At 37.0% G+C, this 18829-nt stretch overlaps 1 long non-coding RNA gene and 1 pseudogene across 1 annotated transcript; both read left to right on the forward strand.

The window, feature by feature from the left end:
• The first annotated feature begins 1944 nt into the window (after nucleotides 1–1944).
• Nucleotides 1945–3950, forward strand: LOC145132552 (uncharacterized). Its single transcript, XR_013718146.1, has 5 exons — nucleotides 1945–2148; nucleotides 2799–2857; nucleotides 2959–3058; nucleotides 3702–3753; nucleotides 3838–3950. It is a non-coding gene; the product is annotated as an uncharacterized LOC145132552 (long non-coding RNA).
• A 2561-nt stretch (nucleotides 3951–6511) lies between these two features.
• Nucleotides 6512–18681, forward strand: LOC145111343 (laccase-14-like; annotated as a pseudogene).
• Nucleotides 18682–18829: the final 148 nt, after the last annotated feature.

Here is an 18829-nt window from a genome sequence, read left to right on the forward strand (position 1 = left end):
ATTGAATTTTTTCCCAAAAATTCGTCTCCCAAATCCGAAATTGCAGACTGTCTTCTTGTGCTCACCACCGCTTCCTCCGTTTAGATCTGTTCTGTTCCTGTTCTTCTTCATCTCACGAATTCTTTCCATCTGATCCATCTTTCTCCGCTGAGATCGGCGGCCCTCACTACGGCGACTAATTGAGGAAGACAATACTCATCAAACGTCTATGTGCATTGTATTCAATCGATTGGAAGGAAAATGTGTCGGCGCCTGCCTTCTTGCCGCCGATTATGGTTTTGCATCCTCCTACGATGTTACAACTCTAATGGGTTTCAACAAAGCCATAAGAAAACCTCCCAGGTAAAAAAACAATCGCTCTGTTGTACTTAAAGTTCTGGAGGGTTTAGTATTTTCCATGATTTCTGCATCTAAGTAACAATCAATTTCAGGTTCCATTTTTTTTATTTGATCCAATTCTGAAGTTTTTATTTCATACTAGATCTACCGATCCCAATCTTTAAGTTATTTCATCTGTTTCTGTGTTTTTAGGTTACGCCTGGAATTGAGTCATTTTTTGGTTCGTCGATTTAAATAGGACATTGAGATACCCTATTGTACGGTCAGTTAGGATTTGGTGTAGGTATGTTGGAATGTCGTTTAAGTTTGTGTAATTTTACGAGGTTGCAGTCAACTTAGTGTCGAATGGGTTACTTTTTCCATTATAATTGATAAGTATTGTCACATTTTACCAAATGAGTTGACTATTAGTTTAAGCTAGCGATGAAAGTGGGTCCAAACCCGGACCGGATGGACCCGGACCCGGAAAATCGGAACCGGTTAATAGGATTTTATAGAATCGGAAACCGGACCGGTATATAGGAACCGGTTCCGGTTCGGTTCCAGGTACGGTACCGGGTAAAGTGGGTCTAGAACCGAAAAACCCGGAAACATCAAAGTGGGTAGGTTGGAACCGGATAACGTGGGTTTAGAACCGGAAAACCGGAATTTTTTGGTAATTACTTACTACGTAGTGAGTTGAATTTTGAAATTTTCATATTGATATCCCAACTTTGGAGGATTTTAACTCATTGAATATGAAACCAAATTTGACAAAATCATAGTCTAAAATCATGTACAAACTCTAAACTACACTTTGGAAAAAACCGCATGTCAATCCGACTTTAAACGAATGAGATATGCATGTGTTAACATTTTCACATAATACAAAGTACAAAAAGAAATAACTGAAGTTGAAAATTTTCAGCTTTGATATCTCAACTTCGGGGGACGGTAATTCATTGAATATTAAACCAAAAATGACAAAATTATAGTCTAAACTCATGTACAAACTCTAAATTACAAGTTGGAAAAAACCGTATGTCAATCCCATTTCAAACGAATTAGATATGTATGTTTTAAAATTTTCACAGAATACAAAAAAGCTGAAAAACTAAAAACTTTCAGCTTTAATATCTCGACTTCGTGGGACTGTAAGTCAATGAATATAAAACCAAAAATGGCAAATTTATAGTCTAAACTCATGTACAAACTCTAAACTACACGTTGTAAAAAGCCGCATGTCAATCCGATTTGAAACGAATGAGATATGAATCTTTTAAACCTTTCACAGAAACCGGTTCCGGCCCCTAAAAGTGGTTCCGGTTCCTAACACCGATTCTAGTTCTTAGACTCGGTTTACCCAGGCCTTGTTATGTAAGAAAAGATGTTTACACAGGCCTTGTTATGTAAGAAAAGATGTTTACACCATTTGAAGCCGAATTGCAGCTCCAAGTTGGTCCTTATTTCAAGGTTCTAAGGAACGATTTTATGCACATGTGATATGTTGGGTGTTTTTATCTTATATATATATATATATATATATATATATATATATATATATATATATATATATATATATATATATATATATATAAACAGGTGATATGCTGGGTGTTGGGTAAACATGGAACTGCAGATGGTAAATGGTGGCGAGTATAACATGTTCACTATTAATGAACACCATTTTGCTTTACGATACATATTAATCTAAATATAAGATGTTCACTATTTTTGTGTGATAAGTGATAGCTTGAACTCTCTTTGGTGGCTATTATCTTGGTTGATCCAGATGTACTGAATGATTGGGCTGCATATCAGGGCATAAAGGTACTTTCAGAAGGGTTAAACTGTGAATTTCACACATAATTACTCATTTGTTATTCAACATCACTTTTAAACATAAGGGTAAAACGGTCATTTACTCTAAACAGAAGGGTGAAATGGTCATTCCCTCACATAAATAGTAATTTTTTTATTTAACAGATGGCTTTCTCCTATCTGGTTCAACTTTTGACCATTTTGCCCCTGGTGTTACTTTGGTGAAATTCAACATTTCTAGAGATTACTTTGCAAAATCTATCATATTATAGCAATATCATCTAATTACAAAGCAAATTTCGTTTTTAAAATTGAGTAGCTTTTTTCAAAGTAGAAGTACACTTAGGTTGATATTAAAAAATAAAAGTATAATATCGTAATAGAAATAAAAGAAAGTAGGATGTTATAACAAACATAATAACCAAAATTGTGTTGCTATACATCCACTTACAAATTCCGACATCGTACTTTTTGACTTAGAACATTGTACTTTGAAAATCTACCAATTAGAGCATCCCACTTTGACTTTATGTACACACATCTAATCCAAAAACACCATCCTCCATCCCAAGCAAGCCTACTTAATCATTGGGTAAATAAAAAAGCACCATGAAATATCAATTTATTAATGGGTGTTTTGTTTTTTTTCCCTTATACAGAATATAAGATGATGCCATGCAACTTGGCAACGCAGCTGCAAATGGTTTCCATTTTGGAGGTAGTGATGTTGTCGTTCCATCTGGCAGATTCAACTTACTTGGTTTCAGAAATGTACTTTAAATAAATTTAACGATTTTATATCTTTTTCACTTTCTACAGGGAGAGCCTTTTTCAAAAATTGCTACAAGAAGTTGATGACGTGTCTTTAAAGAGGAAACATGTTGAAGAAACTCTCATAGCTCTTCAAGAGACCACAAAAGTAAGTTTATTGACTTATTAAATTGTTTTCTATGTATTTACTCAAATTAATTTCAATTTTTTTCAATCAGCTATTAGATGAGTTACCAATCGAAACTGCAACAGTCTAATATGTAGATTTTAAAGTGCAATCCTATAATAGAAGGAATTAAAAGTATGTTACTATAATAAAGAAATAAATGAAAGTAAGAAACACATTCTTCCTGTTCCAAAGACCAGACCCTGAAGTTGTGTCATGCTTACTTCTAGACTTACAACTTCAATTGCTCTAGAAAAAGGTTCACTTTAATTACTGAAATATTATTTTTTATGAAAACAAAAAGGTAACTTTTAATTCATTTCGATGTGCTAAGAAAGAAAAATGCACAATATGAATCCCTTTCGTTGACCTGCCAACAAAACCAAGTTGTTGGGAACATAAAATCTATATACATGGGAGTTTATAAAACAATGTTGTAAAATAGAAATAGTTAGTATGTTTGCATTGATTTTTTTTAATGACGAATTGTACTTAATGGCGGGATAAAGAAGAATATAGTCCATAATGATTTGAATGGGGTTTTAGCACAAATTTGCATGCTTATTATATGAATAAAGTTGTTGGTAGAAATATCAAATTCTTACACTTAATTTGTTTTTGCCAGCAATGACGACCCAACAAAAATTGAAAACCAGATATTCCTTCTTCCCATATTGGTATGGTTGCCTCTCCCTTGGTGCTATTTTTTTCTTTTTGACCATACTTTTGCTAATCATCTACTGTTTTTGCGCCTCTTGAAGGATATAAGGACAAAGATGGTTGGTGATTTGTTGGAATGTAAATATGTCATCTTTTATTCTTTTTACCAATTTAGGCAATATACTTATTATTTTATCTATAATAGTAATTCATAAACCACAATAGCAACGTCCTTGCACTTTTTTTTACTGAAAATTGCATGTATCGTCCATGATAGCATTGTACTTTTATTTGTTCGCACCTAACGTAAAATGCTAATGATTGCGACATCTACTACTTTATTTCGTTTTAAAGCATTGTACTTTCACAGTTAACTAATTATAGCGTCCTACTTTTGGGACCCACTAAACATCAACAAAAAAATCCGACCCATGCAACGCACGGACCACTTCACTAGTTATTTGTAAGAAGTTGGACGTTCATGTACATATTTGTGAGTATCAATTTTACAAGTAGCTATAGTCTATAGACACGTTAGATTTGAACTTCATAAACTATTTATATGCTTGTTGAGCTGCGTATATGAGGAGTTTTTGTCCATAATAAGGTGATTGAAAAAACTATTTTCCATTTTTGTGTATTTTCAAAAATATTTACCATTTTAATATTTCTTTTCATATTTGTTTATTTTTCAATTTTTCTTAATGTTTTTTTAGTTTAAATATCCGATTGTTTCTTCCTTTCTCCTTTATTTCAACTTTTTAATGTATTTATTATTATTTTTTTAAACAACTCATTGTGGAAGGCGCGTAACCTATCCTTCAGCGGTAGATTAATCCTTTGTAAGAATGTGCTTGGCAGCCTAGCTACCTACTTTTTTCACTCTTCAAGGCATGTGAGTGATTAAACGCCTTGAAAGTATCCGTAATAAATTTTTTTGGGGTGGTAGTTTGGACAACCACAAAACAACCTGGATTGCTTGGAAAAAAGTTCTAAATTTCAAGCAAAATGGAGGCCTTGACATTGGAAGCCTTCTTGCCCTTAATCTCGCTCTACATGGCAAGTGGTGGTGGCACTTCAAAAATGAAGACGACGCTCTTTGGAAAGAAGTCATCCAAGCAATTCATGGTAGTGATGGTGGAATTGGTAGTGTTAGATCTACTACCAATAGACGTGGTATTTGGGGAAACATTAGCCACTTGCAGTTTGCACTTGATCATCAAAACATCCACCTTGCAAACATGTTTCTGTGGCAAAATCAAAAGTGGAGCTGGAGTGAAGAATCTGATGGTAAATTCATTGTTTCCTCCCTTAGGAGGGTTATTGATGATAAAATTCTGACCAAATGTCCGCTCAAGACCGCTTGGAATAAAATTGCACCAGGCAAAGCTAATTTACTCGTTTGGAGGGCACAGTTAGGTAGATTACCAACTCGAACCAATCTTGAGCGCATTGAAGTTAATGTGGGTTCTCTTCTATGTCCCTTATGCAATACGAAACAGGAAACAGAAGGTCATATTTTCATGGATTGCTCCACTTCTTTGGAGGTTCGGCCTGCCCTTCATATCTGGTGGACTGATTTTCCTATTGTTGCGACCTCGATTCAACATGCTTTCGCTCCTGAGTGTCTTGCTAATAACCTAAAGAAGGAACACACCGGTATTTCTGTTCTTTTATTGGACTTTGCTTGGGTGATATGGACCTTCAGGAATGAGATTGTATTTCACAGCAAAACGAAGAACACCACTGCTCTTGTTAGCGAGGTTAAGGTTATTGCCTTTCATAGGCTTAAAATTAGAGCTAGAAGAGGTTGTATGTTAAATTGGAATAACTGGTGTTTAGATCCGAAGGTTGAATGTCTTAATGTCTTGTAATTTTAGCTTCTCGCTAGCTTTTTCTTTGGAATGATACTTTCTTGCTGTTCAAAAAAAAAATAGTTTTTTTAATTTTTTTTACTGTTTTTTTTTTCAAAATAACAATTTTTTTATCTTTTTTTTTCTGTTTTTTTATTTTAAATATCCATTTTCCTTATATAAACCTTTGATCATCATTTTTTTTTGGAACGACAAATCTAACCTACTCCTAAACTACACCTTAAATCCAACTATCCATGACGGAACTTGAACTCTCGACCTCAAGGAGGGAAGGCAAGACCGGATACTGTTGGGCTAGCCATAAACATAATGACATATAAAGATCACTTAACATAATGACAAAACACCATTAATGGACACATGAAAAAGTTTAAAAATATATTACGAACAAAAAGGGTGATAATTCGGTAAAGCAGTTACATAAAGGGGAAAATATTAATGAAATAGATAAAGTCATAAAACACAAGAAGCGAAAGTTCCTTGATTGATAGAGGAAAGGACAATCAGAAAGTAAAATCAGTATAATATTGAGTTGGTGAATTTTCAACTGATATTAGGATTTGTGTTTGACTTTAAATGAAGTCAAGAACAATAAGGATATATAATTATAAAAGTCAAAACAACGTAAAAGTCCAAATCAATATGCACGCAAGTTAGGTATATATTAACACGATAAGCTAAACGAGTTGGTAAAACTAGAAAAGCAAATAATTTTCAAGGTTGATTTAGTCGAAAACCAGCCACCAGCAGACACTTTCTTAATTAACGAGTACTATAAATATACATGAAAGTATCCATGCAAAGAGCATATACCCAAATACAAAACTAGCAACGTAATCAACTCCAATTCATAGTACTCCCACAAACTTTTCCTAATAAGTTTCGTTATACAAACACATCCATGAACATGCATGTTCTTTTCCTAGGGTTCTTAGTGATTCTTGGTTTCATCCAATCACAAGCAGCTTTGGTTCGATATACCTTTGTGGTAAACTTTGGTACCCTAGCTATCAGTCATATTGGGCATTTTAGTTTTCTTTCTTGTGGAGTGAATTACTGCAAATAACTTATTATCAGGCCCGGCCCTGACATTTCGGAGGCCTTGTGCAAAAACTAAAATGAGGCCCCACAAAAATTTTTTGTAAATATTATTAACTACATTTGCTACCACTAATTCAAAACATAAAGTTGCTAAAAAACATCTCATAAATTCACTACCACAAAATAATGTCTTCATCACTCATTAGTAATCAAATAAAACTGTAAAACTGTTATAAACAACTTTTCAACAACAACAAAAAAAAACAACGCATTACTATTTTCTAAACATTGAACTTCTAGCATTTTTAGAAGAAAATTCATCTATGAGACTTTCATAATCAAGAAACTCGTTCTCAATCGAAATCAATGTCAAAGCGTTTAATCTCTCTTGAGGCATGGTTAAGCGCAAATAATATTTTAAAAGCTTTAGTTTTGAAAAACTTTTTTCCGTTGATGCAACTGTAATAGGAACAGTCAACAATATTCTGTATGCTAGACAAGAAACTGGATAAGTGTTCATCATTTTTAGGAAATTTAGTATTCCGTTAGCTGTATTGTGTTCAACCGGTAAATGTTTTTGTAACAACTCCAGTTTGTTGAATAAATCATCAACATTAATGTCTGAGATATGACTATTTTGCAGCCTCTTTTCCAGATTTTTGCAACATCACTTTAACTCGCTAGTATTCATTGACTTCAACTTTTCTGTTGTGAATAAGAAACCAAAAATGTCTTCATATTGTTTGTATTGTTGAAACCTTCGCTCCAATGAACCAATAGTTTGATCAACTATGTACACAAAATATTGAATCCTAAATGACTATTGAGGTGAAAAGTTCATGTACCGGCTCTGATGACCCAATGTCATTCTCATCAAAATGTCTTTTTTTAACAACTTTTCTTTTATTATTTTTCTCAACAAACACTGGATAAATTTCCAAATCAGAAGCTATAGCTCTCGCACAATCCAAAGCCTTCCCAAACCCATTCTCTATATAGTCTTTAAAAAACTCAATAAGTGCTCCCACACTACTCATTGCCTCATCAATACGCATAGTCTCAGACTGAAGTTGTTTGCTCAAGTTATTTACTTTAGCCAATATATGATACCATATAACTATACCTGTTATAAAGTCAAATCCGCCAAGTTCATACTCTGCTAGACAAGTAGTTTCACTTATGATCTTTATATCTGTCTCTTCTTCAACAAGTTTATGCAGAGCTTTTACTATTTCAGGAGCTTGAGTAACTATGGTTTTCACACTTTCAATCCTACTTTCCCACCTTGTAGTTAACAATGATTTTAAAGTGAGACTTTGTTTCGGTAATTAAAACGCATCGGAGGCCAAATGTTAAAATGCATCTAAAATTGGAACCAAAAGTTACCGGGCTAATTTTATTTATTGATAAAACATAAAAATAGATTTTACAAAAATACCAGTACTATAACTATAAATTATCCTAAAAATCGGAGGCCCCCTAAAATCGGAGGCCTGGTGCGACCGCACCGCCGGCACCACCCGAGGGCCGCCACTGCTTATTATCATACTTTTTTTGTTTTGCAGGTTCAAGAAACTAACTACACACGGCTATGCAGCACTAAAAAGATCTTGACAGTTAATGGACAATACCCCGGCTGGTCCCACCATTTCTACTCGTAGCTAGAGGAGACATCGTTATTGTTGATGTTGTCAACCAAGCCTCCCAAAATATCACGATTCATTGGTACATGCATGTTTATGTTACTAACTGCAAGTTGGTTTTCATAGTATATATATGAATGATTTTTTGAACATTATGAGTTGTATGTAATTCACTACAAGAAAATCACCCTTTAGCGGCGACGTTATTACCGGCGACGGAGGTCTTTAGCGGCGACACTAGAGATTGTCGCCGCTAAAAGCCCGTGTCGCCGGTATTAGCGTCGCCGCTAAAGGGTGATCACCCGAATCCGCGTTTTCCCCTTCCGTTATATCTACACCGTCCGATCAAATATCCAATCCAACGGTTGGGGTCACTTTATCCGAACTAACCTAATATCGGATGTTTGTTTTGTAATTAGCATCGACACTATTATTTTTGATATTTAATCGAATGTTGCTATGTAATTACCAAGTACATTATTACCGGCAACCAAAATCGTTAATTACAAAAAAAAAAAAATTAAGAAATGAAAATCGTAATTACCGGCGACACTATTACCAGCGACAGGGTTATTATCGGCGACACATATCATTAGCGGCGACATCTATCATTAGCGGCGACATGTTCATCAATAGCGACGAAGTAGTAGCGGCGACTTATTACCGGCGACGTGTCGCCGCTATTACCATTACCGGCGACATCTTGGCTTATTACCGGCGACTTTTGTCGCCGCTAATGATCATTTTCCTTGTAGTGATTGTATACAGGCATGGAGTGAAACTACCAAGATATCCATGGTCAGATGGGCCCGAGTTCATCACACAATGCCCAATTCAACCGGGTTCTCATTTTAGCCAGAAGATTATCCTTTCCGATGAGGAAGGCACATTATGGTGGCACGCACACAGTGACTGTGGTCTCGAGCCACCGTTCATGGTTTACTAGTCGTCTCTCCCAAGATTGGAACTACTTTCCCGTTTCCTAAACCTCATGCAGATGTTCCTGTCATCTTAGGTCTTTAATCTTTATCCACAACTCTCCTTATATATGTATACAAATTAAATAATAATAATATTTCGTACGTAAAACATATTGAATCAATATTTGAACATGCATGCATGCCTTTGATAATTGGTTTGCAGCAAGCATAAACAGCATTACATTTGATACCCCAAGGACTTCGATTCTTGGAGCTTACTACCGTGGAATGAATGGTGTTTATGGCGACGAATTCCTGATAATCCCCCTTTCATCTTCAACTACACATCGGATAGTTTGAATACTTCACTACAAACTCCAATGGATGGGACGGAGGTGAAAATTCTGAAATATAACGATACGGTGGAGCTTGTTTTCCAAGGAACAAATGTGGTTTCAGGGATAGATCATCCCATAGATTTGCATGGATATAGTTTCTATGTTGTTGGATCTGGATTTGGTAACTTCGATAGACAACGAGATCCTCTCAATTATAACCTTGTTGATCCTCCTCTTCAGCAGACAATTGCTGGTGGGAATGTCAAGTCCACCAAGCAAATTACACCCTTTGTTTGCAAATAAAACATAATATAATGGTAAAAAGGGGTATCGATCCTCGGGGAAATGGTTGTATTCAATCACCAATGCAATCTAATAGAACTAGTGTAAATAAACTAACTAACTACAATTAAACTAAAAGGGGGGTGTTGTGATTGCTTGAAAACTAAAAAGCTTGCAATTAAGCAAGAAAGTGAGATGCTCACAAATTGGAGGGAATTGGTAAACCAAGGCAATTCAACACAATGAACATTTGTGTGTTTATCATTAGGATTTAACATGAAGCTTATCATTCATCCCAAATTGGTTATAGCAATCATGAAGCATGATATGCCAAGATTTCTCATAGGTAGTATGGAGGTTGGGGAAGCCCACAACACACCTTCTTAATCAAGATCAAGGGTTAATTGAAGCAATTAAACCCAAGAAGTTTATTAGCCTTAAGAATGAAGAAATCCCCAATTCCTAGAGGATGTCAATGCTTACACATCCATAAAGGAGTTATGATTCATAAGCTAGAGATGATTTCTACCATCATAAAGCATTTGTTCTAAGTAAATTCAATGATTCAATGCTAAACCAAAGGAATAAACCAACAATTGCTTATTAAAGTACCAAGCTCATGATCAAAGCACTAAACAAGCATAGGAAATATGAACTAGAATCATAGACATAAGATAAATGATAAATAAGCATAAATCCTTCAAAAACCCACAAACATTCAGAGGTTTTAGCTAAGGTCTACCAAAATAGGGAAATTAGCCACTCATGGCAACAAAATAACAATAACAAAAGTCTAATTGCATAAAGAAACTACCTAAGATTTGGAAAGATGAAAGGAAATGGGTTTCTAGCTCCAAAATCGCCTCTTGCAGGTCTCCAATGGTGAAAAATCAAAGTAATGGATGCTAGATCTCCTCCCCCAAGGTAATGGCAAGCCAAATGACCAAAATGCCCAAACTGTGCAGTTGCGCGGGTACCCGCGCAACGAAAATTCCACCCGCGCAAATGTTGCTGTAATGTTATTGGTCCTTCATTCCTCCACTCCACCCTTCCACTACCAAAGATTCCTTTGGTCCTCTCCATATCCATGTGATTTAGACCAACCAATCATTTTTTAGCTTTAAGGAATGGATGCTCTAAGCCCAAATTAAATGTTTATGATCCATCTTTACAAGCCCACAATATCCAAGTCTTCAACTCTTTAAGGCCCAAGTCTTCTTTGGTGGATCCGCCAAGCCCAATAGCGCCTCGAGAGCCCACAAGTCCGTCTTCACTCTAATCCACAATCGCGATAAGCTCCAAAACCCTGCAAAATTCCTCATGCAAAATAAAAAGTCCCCGATACGATCCATGATAAAGAAAATAAAGAATATGCAATGCAATACTAATAAAAAGAGCTAAAAATCTAAAATAAACTAATAAAAATAAGGAAATAAAATAAGCTATCAAATCACCCCAAGCTTAAACCTAACTTGTCCTCAAGTTAGAACAAGACTAATATGAGATCGGGATGAGCTAAACTAAAAAGGAAAAAGAAAGGTACCATAGAACTTGGTCAACATCAGTCAACATGGTCAGACTTAGTCATTCATGGACCCTACGCATCTTCAAAATGTTCCCCACTTTAGAGCCATAAACCACATTCTCAACCACTTGATGGGCGAATAGATCACGGCTGGATGTAGTCGCGGTGTGCAAGACAAAGGAAACAGAGATGCGCCCAGTGGGGGCACTTTAAATCACCAATGTAGACCATAGTGCACGAAGGAAAGGTGCCTCTTCACACACTATGATTCCTACATTTGTCAGGCTAAAGTGTATAGTAACGAAATAGGGTTTTGCAGCACGGCCTCAGGGCAAACATCCGGTTTCAGAGGCTTCTCCCTTGTACTGTCCTTTACAGTTTACCGTCTCATCGTCAAGGCATTTTCTCACCAAAAAAATCAAAAATAAAATAAAATAATAAAAATTCTACTTAACCTAATCTAAACCTAACAGCTTAAATCTTCAATCTTGAACTTCTGTTATTTGGTCTTCAACCTCTTTGTTGCTTGATATTCAGTCTTCTTATTTCTCTCGTTTTTTTTATTTTTTTTATTATTATTTTTTTGAACTAAAGCCTTGAACTTGGATTGTTGTTCTTCTTTTTGTGTTGCTCTTTTTCTTCATTTTTCTTCTTTGTTTTTGTTGCTTTTCTTTAATCCTCTTCATTGTTTCTTTTTGTCTTCGCTTTTCCAATTTCTTCATTTTTTTGTGTTTTCTTCTTTGAAGGTCTAAGGAATTTCACCATGTAACAAAGGATGGAGGCTAACATGAACGCCTAATGATCATTGACAATATGCCAAGATCAACTAGAAGGGGTGGGGAATGACTCAAAAATGGGTGTTACCGAAAAGACTTGGTCCCAAAAGATGTGAATTGGGGGACCCATTTCAAAGTTCATCAAGCACCTCAATGCAAGGTGTGATAAACAAAATCTATCTAACTATCTACTCTAGACCCCTAGAAAAATGATAACTTATCCTAAAAAGGTGGTGAGAATCTAACTAAGTAAGGCTCGGACGAGACTCGGGAGTACTAAAGGGTACTCCCTCCAAAACCAAGATGCGAGTCTTCAATGTCTTCATAATGCCTTACCGGGCTAATATTTGCTCGCACACATTGGCATGACCAACCACATCCCTCCGCACCTAGACCCAATCAAGCTACCTGCATCTGACCCCCACACAAGCGGTCTTAAAATGGTCTGTGAGGCTCAAAACGTGTCCCATTTATCAAATACAAGGAATTCCATATCAAGACCCGAGACCAATCTATGATTCAATACTTATGACTCGACGCTCTGGTACGTGTAGGGATGAGAAGATAAGAGAGAACAAAATGCATGAACTTAAACTAGAATGCATCTAAAAAGCATGAAAATTAGAAAAGAAAGAAACAAAATATGCAGTATTTTTGAATTTTTATGAATGACCTAAATGACTTACTCTAAATGCAACTATATACAACCTAAATTCAATAAAAAAATAAAAGATAAAGAATACCTCACCCCAAGCTTAAAATTAAGCATTGTCCTCAATGCTTAGGATGAGAGTAAGGAAGGATCGTACCGGGATCAAGGTGGAGGAGGCCCGTGAGGACGGTACGGAAGCAACACATGGGTTGTACAATGATGTGTGGATGGAGTTCTTGGCCACCTAAATACACATGGATGAAAGCTTGGTCGCACAAAGGAAGCATATGCAATGACTCAAAATTTTCTTATGAAGTGACACATTTGTGCTGGCACACTCGCAAACTTTGTGCGGGTGGTGGTTGGGTCGCACAAATAAAGAATTAGCATCATTGGTCTCGCAAAGAAAGGGAAGGATTTGGTCTTGGCCGCACAACAATCTGTGAGGGTGGAAGGCAGCCGCGCAATCAGTTGCGAGGGTGGCAGTCGGCCGCGCAGAACTTGCGCGGGTGGGGGAGCCGGCCGCGCGAACTAATCAGATGCAACCCTATGTTGGGGTAATTTGGAACTCGGAACCTGCGCGGCTGGGGGCCGGTCGCGCAAAGTCTGCGCGGGCACCCGCGCAAGTTGCAAATTTTTGACACTTTTTGCATACTTTACCAAGATCATTGCTAAACCTCAAGATGCTTATTTTTAACAAACTTCACGCTTAGAAACACCAAAACTTCAAGCAAGATTTTTTATTTACAATGCATTTATTTAACTTCTTTGCCAAGACATAGCCCCGCTTCCGTCAATCTTCATAAATCGGGATTTCCAATGTTACGTTGTCGAATTCTCTCGTGCCAAAGCCTTCATAAAATGGTTTCAAACATTTTCTATTCACTTTGAAGATTTGATTCGTTTCCAAACTCTTGATTTCAACCGCACCATGATCAAACACTTTTAAAATAATGAAAGGTCCGTGCCATCGAGATCGCAATTTTCCCGGGAATAACTTTAAACACGAATGATAAAGAAGAACTTTTTGACCCGAAACAAAGTGCTTTTGGGTTATGTGCTTGTCATGAAACGCTTTTGTCTTCTCTTTGCACCTTTTAAACCTTTTAATTATATTCTTCTTGACCACTTACATCATTGGAGGATTCAATCTTCTTTGAGCCTCTCTCCTAGGCTTGCAATAATCTTCCATAAGAATCTTGTGTGTGCATACATTAGGGCTTATCCCGTTTATTGGCTCAATCACATCAACCCGGTACAATGGAGAAATGTTGCTAGGGTACCTCATTGACTCAAAGATGTTGAAGTGAATGATATCTCCATCAAACTCCATAGTAATTTTCCCTTTATGGACATCAATGATCGTGTGATCGGTATTCATGAAAGGTCTTCCAAGGAGGATCATAGATGATGTGGAAGGAGTCTTCTCTTCAATATCAATGACATAAAAATCCGCGGGAAAAACAAGTTGATTAACTTGTACTAAGACATCCTCCAACACTCCTCTTGGAGACACACTTGACTTGTCTGCTAATTGAATGATTACTCCGGTTTCTTCCAAAGGTCCAACATTGAGAGATTGAAAAACCTAATATGGCATCACATTGATCGAGGCTCCAAGATCTAACATGGCACTTTCGACATGCAAATCACCAATGGTACAAGGGATAGCAAATATTCCCGGATCCTTGCATTTGGGAGGTAACTTCTTTTGGATAACTGCAGACACGTTTGCATTGACTTGAATCTTTTCATTCGCCTTGAATTTCCTCTTCTTGGTGCACAAATCCTTGAGGAATTTTGCATAACTTGGAATTTGCTTAATAGCATTCAATAGTGGAATGTTGATTTGGACCTTGCGGAAAGTTTCAAAGAATTCATTTTCTTCCTTTATCTTCTTGGAAAAGGCTAACCGGGAAGGAAAAGGTGGTGGTATGAACAATGGCTTGATGTTCTTGTTGGAAGAGTCGGGTTGATCAATGTTGGGAACAACCGGTTCCTTTGGAGTAGCTTCAACCTTCGGAGGATCAACAACAGTAACCTCATCTTCTTCTTCTCTTGAAACTCTTTTGGGGTTGCTTTCTCCAAGGGTTTTCCCACTTCTTAAGGTTATTGCACTCACATTGGGGTTCTTCTCGGTTTGAGATGAAAGTTTACCCCTTTGTTCCATCTTGTTGAGAGCGGTGGCCAAGTCTCCAATTTGTGCTTGAATGTTGGAGAAAGTGTTCTTGGTCTCTTGTTGAAATTGAGTTTGGATTTGAGCAAGAGAAGTGACAAGTTCTTGAAGGCTCATTTGGTGGGTACCACTTGATTGGCCTTGTTGATGAGGTGGTTGGTAATTTGGAGGGTTATAAGAAGTTTGTGGATATGGAGGTTTTTAGGAAGGATATTGCGGATGTTGGGGTCTCATCAAAATGTTTGGTGGATTTTGCTTTGGTGGGTATGGGTTGTTTGGGTTATTCCTCCAATTTGGGTTGAAGTTGTTTTGAAATCCCATGGGTCTTGGTTGACCTTGATATCCTCCCATTGCATTCACATCTTCCGGTTCACTTCCAAGAGTGGGACACTTATCCGTATAATGCCCCGTCATTGCACAAATACTGCATACCATCAATTGTTGACCACTTCCCACCACCATTTGACTTAATACATTAGTCAAATCTAAGAGCTTTGATTCCAAGTGTTGAGTGTTGCTAACTTCACCAACCACTTGTGGATAATTTCTCTTCATTTCATTTCGAGTCCCAAAGTTCCTTTGATTTTGAGAAATGGTTCCAAAAAGTGATCTTATCTCTTGAGGTGTCTTGTTGAAGATGTCACCACCACTTGAGGCATCGATCATCCTTCGATCCTTTTCATTCATACCCTCATAAAATTGTTGAAGAAGTAGTTGTTCGGGAATGTTGTGTTGAGGACAACTTGTACACAAGTTGTTGAATCGCTCCCAAAAATCATGAAAAGTCTCATTCTCTCCTTGACGAATCCCCAATATGTCACTTCTTTGGCTTGAAATTCGGGAGGTGGGATAGAACTTGCTATTGAAGGCTTTGAGTAACTCTTCCCATGTGTGTATAGATCCCGGTGGTAAGTTGAATAACCACTCTCTAGCTTTATCTTCCAAGGTGTGCGGGAAGGCGGTTAGCTTGAAATCATCCAATGTCACGTGTTCGGGCAACATGCTAACACATATCATATGAAAGGACTTCAAATGCCTTTGAGGATCTTCTCTATCCAAACCATGGAACTTGGTGAGTTGATGTATGAAACTTGACTTCAATTCAATCCCTCGGCGGTTTGCGGGATAAACAATAGCAAGAGGTGTATGAGTAACATCCGTCTCCATCATTTGTCTAAGTGTCAACTCTTGAGGGGGATTGGGTGGATTGGGGTTATTGGGATATTGTTGCATGTAATTGGGTGGTTGTTGATAAGGTGGGTATGGGTATTGGTTGTGATTGTACATTGGTGGTGGATAAGGTTGGTAGTTAGGATATTGGTTGTAGGGAGGTTGTTGTTGTGGGTACATCGGGTTTGGGTACATTGGAGGGTGTTGGTAATTGGGTTTATTTGGGTAATGTACTTGTTGTTGAACTTGAAAAGCATTGGTTTGAGGTTGGTTGTTTTGGTGGAATTGTTGGTTTTGTGGTTGTTGATAATTGGGTTGGTTTTGAGGAGGGGCTTGATTCCAAGGTGGCATATCAATGAGAGGTTCTTGTTGTGGTTGTCTTGGTTGATGGGGTGGGGTATTGGCATCTTGATTGTTTGGGTTTGGGTTGGGATTTTGAGGTGGAGTGTGATTCATGGCTATGTAGTTGTCAAAAGGAACGTCTTCAAAGGAATGACCAACAATTGGAGAACTCGGCTCGGTGTCGGTATCACTTGAAGTATGAACTTGGTCTTCTATGTTGATTAGTGGAGAAGAGGAAGAAGCTTGAACTAGTTGTTGTTGCTTTGCTTGTTTGGCTAACTTTTTCAACCTTTTTGCTTCTTTTTCAATTTCCGGATTGTAGAGTAGTTCACCGGTTCTTGTAGACCTAGGCATAAACAATCAAATAACAATAACCAATTTCCCCGGCAACGGCGCCAAAACTTGGTGGGAATGTCAAGTCCACCAAACAAATTACACCCTTTGTTTGCAAATAAAACGTAATATAATGGTAAAAAGGGGTATCGATCCTCGGGGAAATGGTTGTATTCAATCACCAATGCAATCTAATAGAACTAGTGTAAATAAACTAACTAACTACAATTAAACTAAAAGGGGGGTGTTGTGATTGCTTGAAAACTAAAAAGCTTGTAATTAAGCAAGAAAGTGAGATGCTCACAAATTGGAGGGAATTGGTAAACCAAGGCAATTCAACACAATGAACATTTGTGTGTTTATCATTAGGATTTAACATGAAGCTTATCATTCATCCCAAATTGGTTATAGCAATCATGAAGCATGATATGCCAAGATTTCTCATAGGTAGTATGGAGGTTGGGGAAGCCCACAACACACCTTCTTAATCAAGATCAAGGGTTAATTGAAGCAATTAAACCCAAGAAGTTGATTAGCCTTAAGAATGAAGAAATCCCCAATTCCTAGAGGATGTCAATGCTTACACATCCATAAAGGAGTTATGATTTATAAGCTAGAGATGATTTCTACCATCATAAAGCATTTGTTCTAAGTAAATTCAATGATTCAATGCTAAACCAAATGAATAAACCAACAATTGCTTATTAAAGTACCAAGCTCATGATCAAAGCACTAAACAAGCATATGAAATATGAACTAGAATCATAGACATAAGATAAATGATAAATAAGCATAAATCCTTCAAAAACCCACAAACCTTCAGCGGTTTTAGCCAAGGTCTACCAAAATAGGGAAATTAGCCACTCATGGCAACAAAATAACAATAACAAAAGTCTAATTGCATAAAGAAACTACCTAAGACTTGGAAAGATGAAAGGAAATGGGTTTCTAGCTCCAAAATCGCCTCTTGCAGGTCTCCAATGGTGAAAAATCGAAGTAATGGCTGCTAGATCTCATCCCCCAAGGTAATGGCAAGCCAAATGACCAAAATGCCCAAACTGTGCAGTTGCGCGGGTACCCGCGCAACGAAAATTCCACCCCCGCAAATGTTGCTGTAATGTTATTGGTCCTTCATTCCTCCACTCCACCCTTCCACTACCAAAGATTCATTTGGTCCCCTCCATATCCATGTGATTTAAACCAACCAATCATCTTTTAGCTTTAAGGAATGGATGCTCTAAGCCCAAATTAAATGTTTATGATCCATCTTTACAAGCCCAAAATATCCAAGTCTTCAACTCTTTAAGGCCCAAGTCTTCTTTGGTGGATCCGTCAAGCCCAATAGCGCCTCGAGAGCCCACAAATCCGTCTTCACTCTAATCCACAATCGCAGTAAGCTCCAAAACCCTGCAAAATTCCTCATGCAAAATAAACAGTCCCCGATACGATCCATGATAAAGAAAATAAAGAATATGCAATGCAATACTAATAAAAAGAGCTAAAAATCTAAAATAAACTAATAAAAATAAGGAAATAAAATAAGCTATCAATTGCTATTCCTCAAAATGGCTGGACAGCCATTAGATTCCGCGCAAATAACCCTGGTAATTAGTCAATTTCCTTCTAGTTTTAAACTGTTAGAAAAAAGAAAAAAGACAATTTCAAATTTCATTTCATTATATAGTATTCTAATTAATCATGTTAAGTAATATATTCATTTGATTATATACCTAAATCTTCAGGAGTTTGGTTCATGCATTGTCATTTCGAGCGTCATGTAAGTTGGGGGATGGAGATGGTATTCATAGTAAGGAATGGGAAGAGTGCAGACACAAGAATCTTGCCTCTACCACCGGATATGCCAAAGTGCTAGAAGACTTATTTATTTGTTGTCAAGATTATTTTTTATCCCCAAAGTTTCTTTATCCTCTTAATTTATTTATTCTAAATAATCGGTGATATTCTTTAATTGTACGTTGTATGTATATAATAAGTTGATTGATGAAGTAATTATGTATGTA

This window comes from Lactuca virosa, chromosome 1 (assembly GCF_052849685.1).
Source record: "Lactuca virosa cultivar CGN04683 chromosome 1, Lactuca_virosa_CGN04683_v6, whole genome shotgun sequence".
In the NCBI taxonomy this organism is placed as follows: domain Eukaryota; kingdom Viridiplantae; phylum Streptophyta; class Magnoliopsida; order Asterales; family Asteraceae; genus Lactuca; species Lactuca virosa.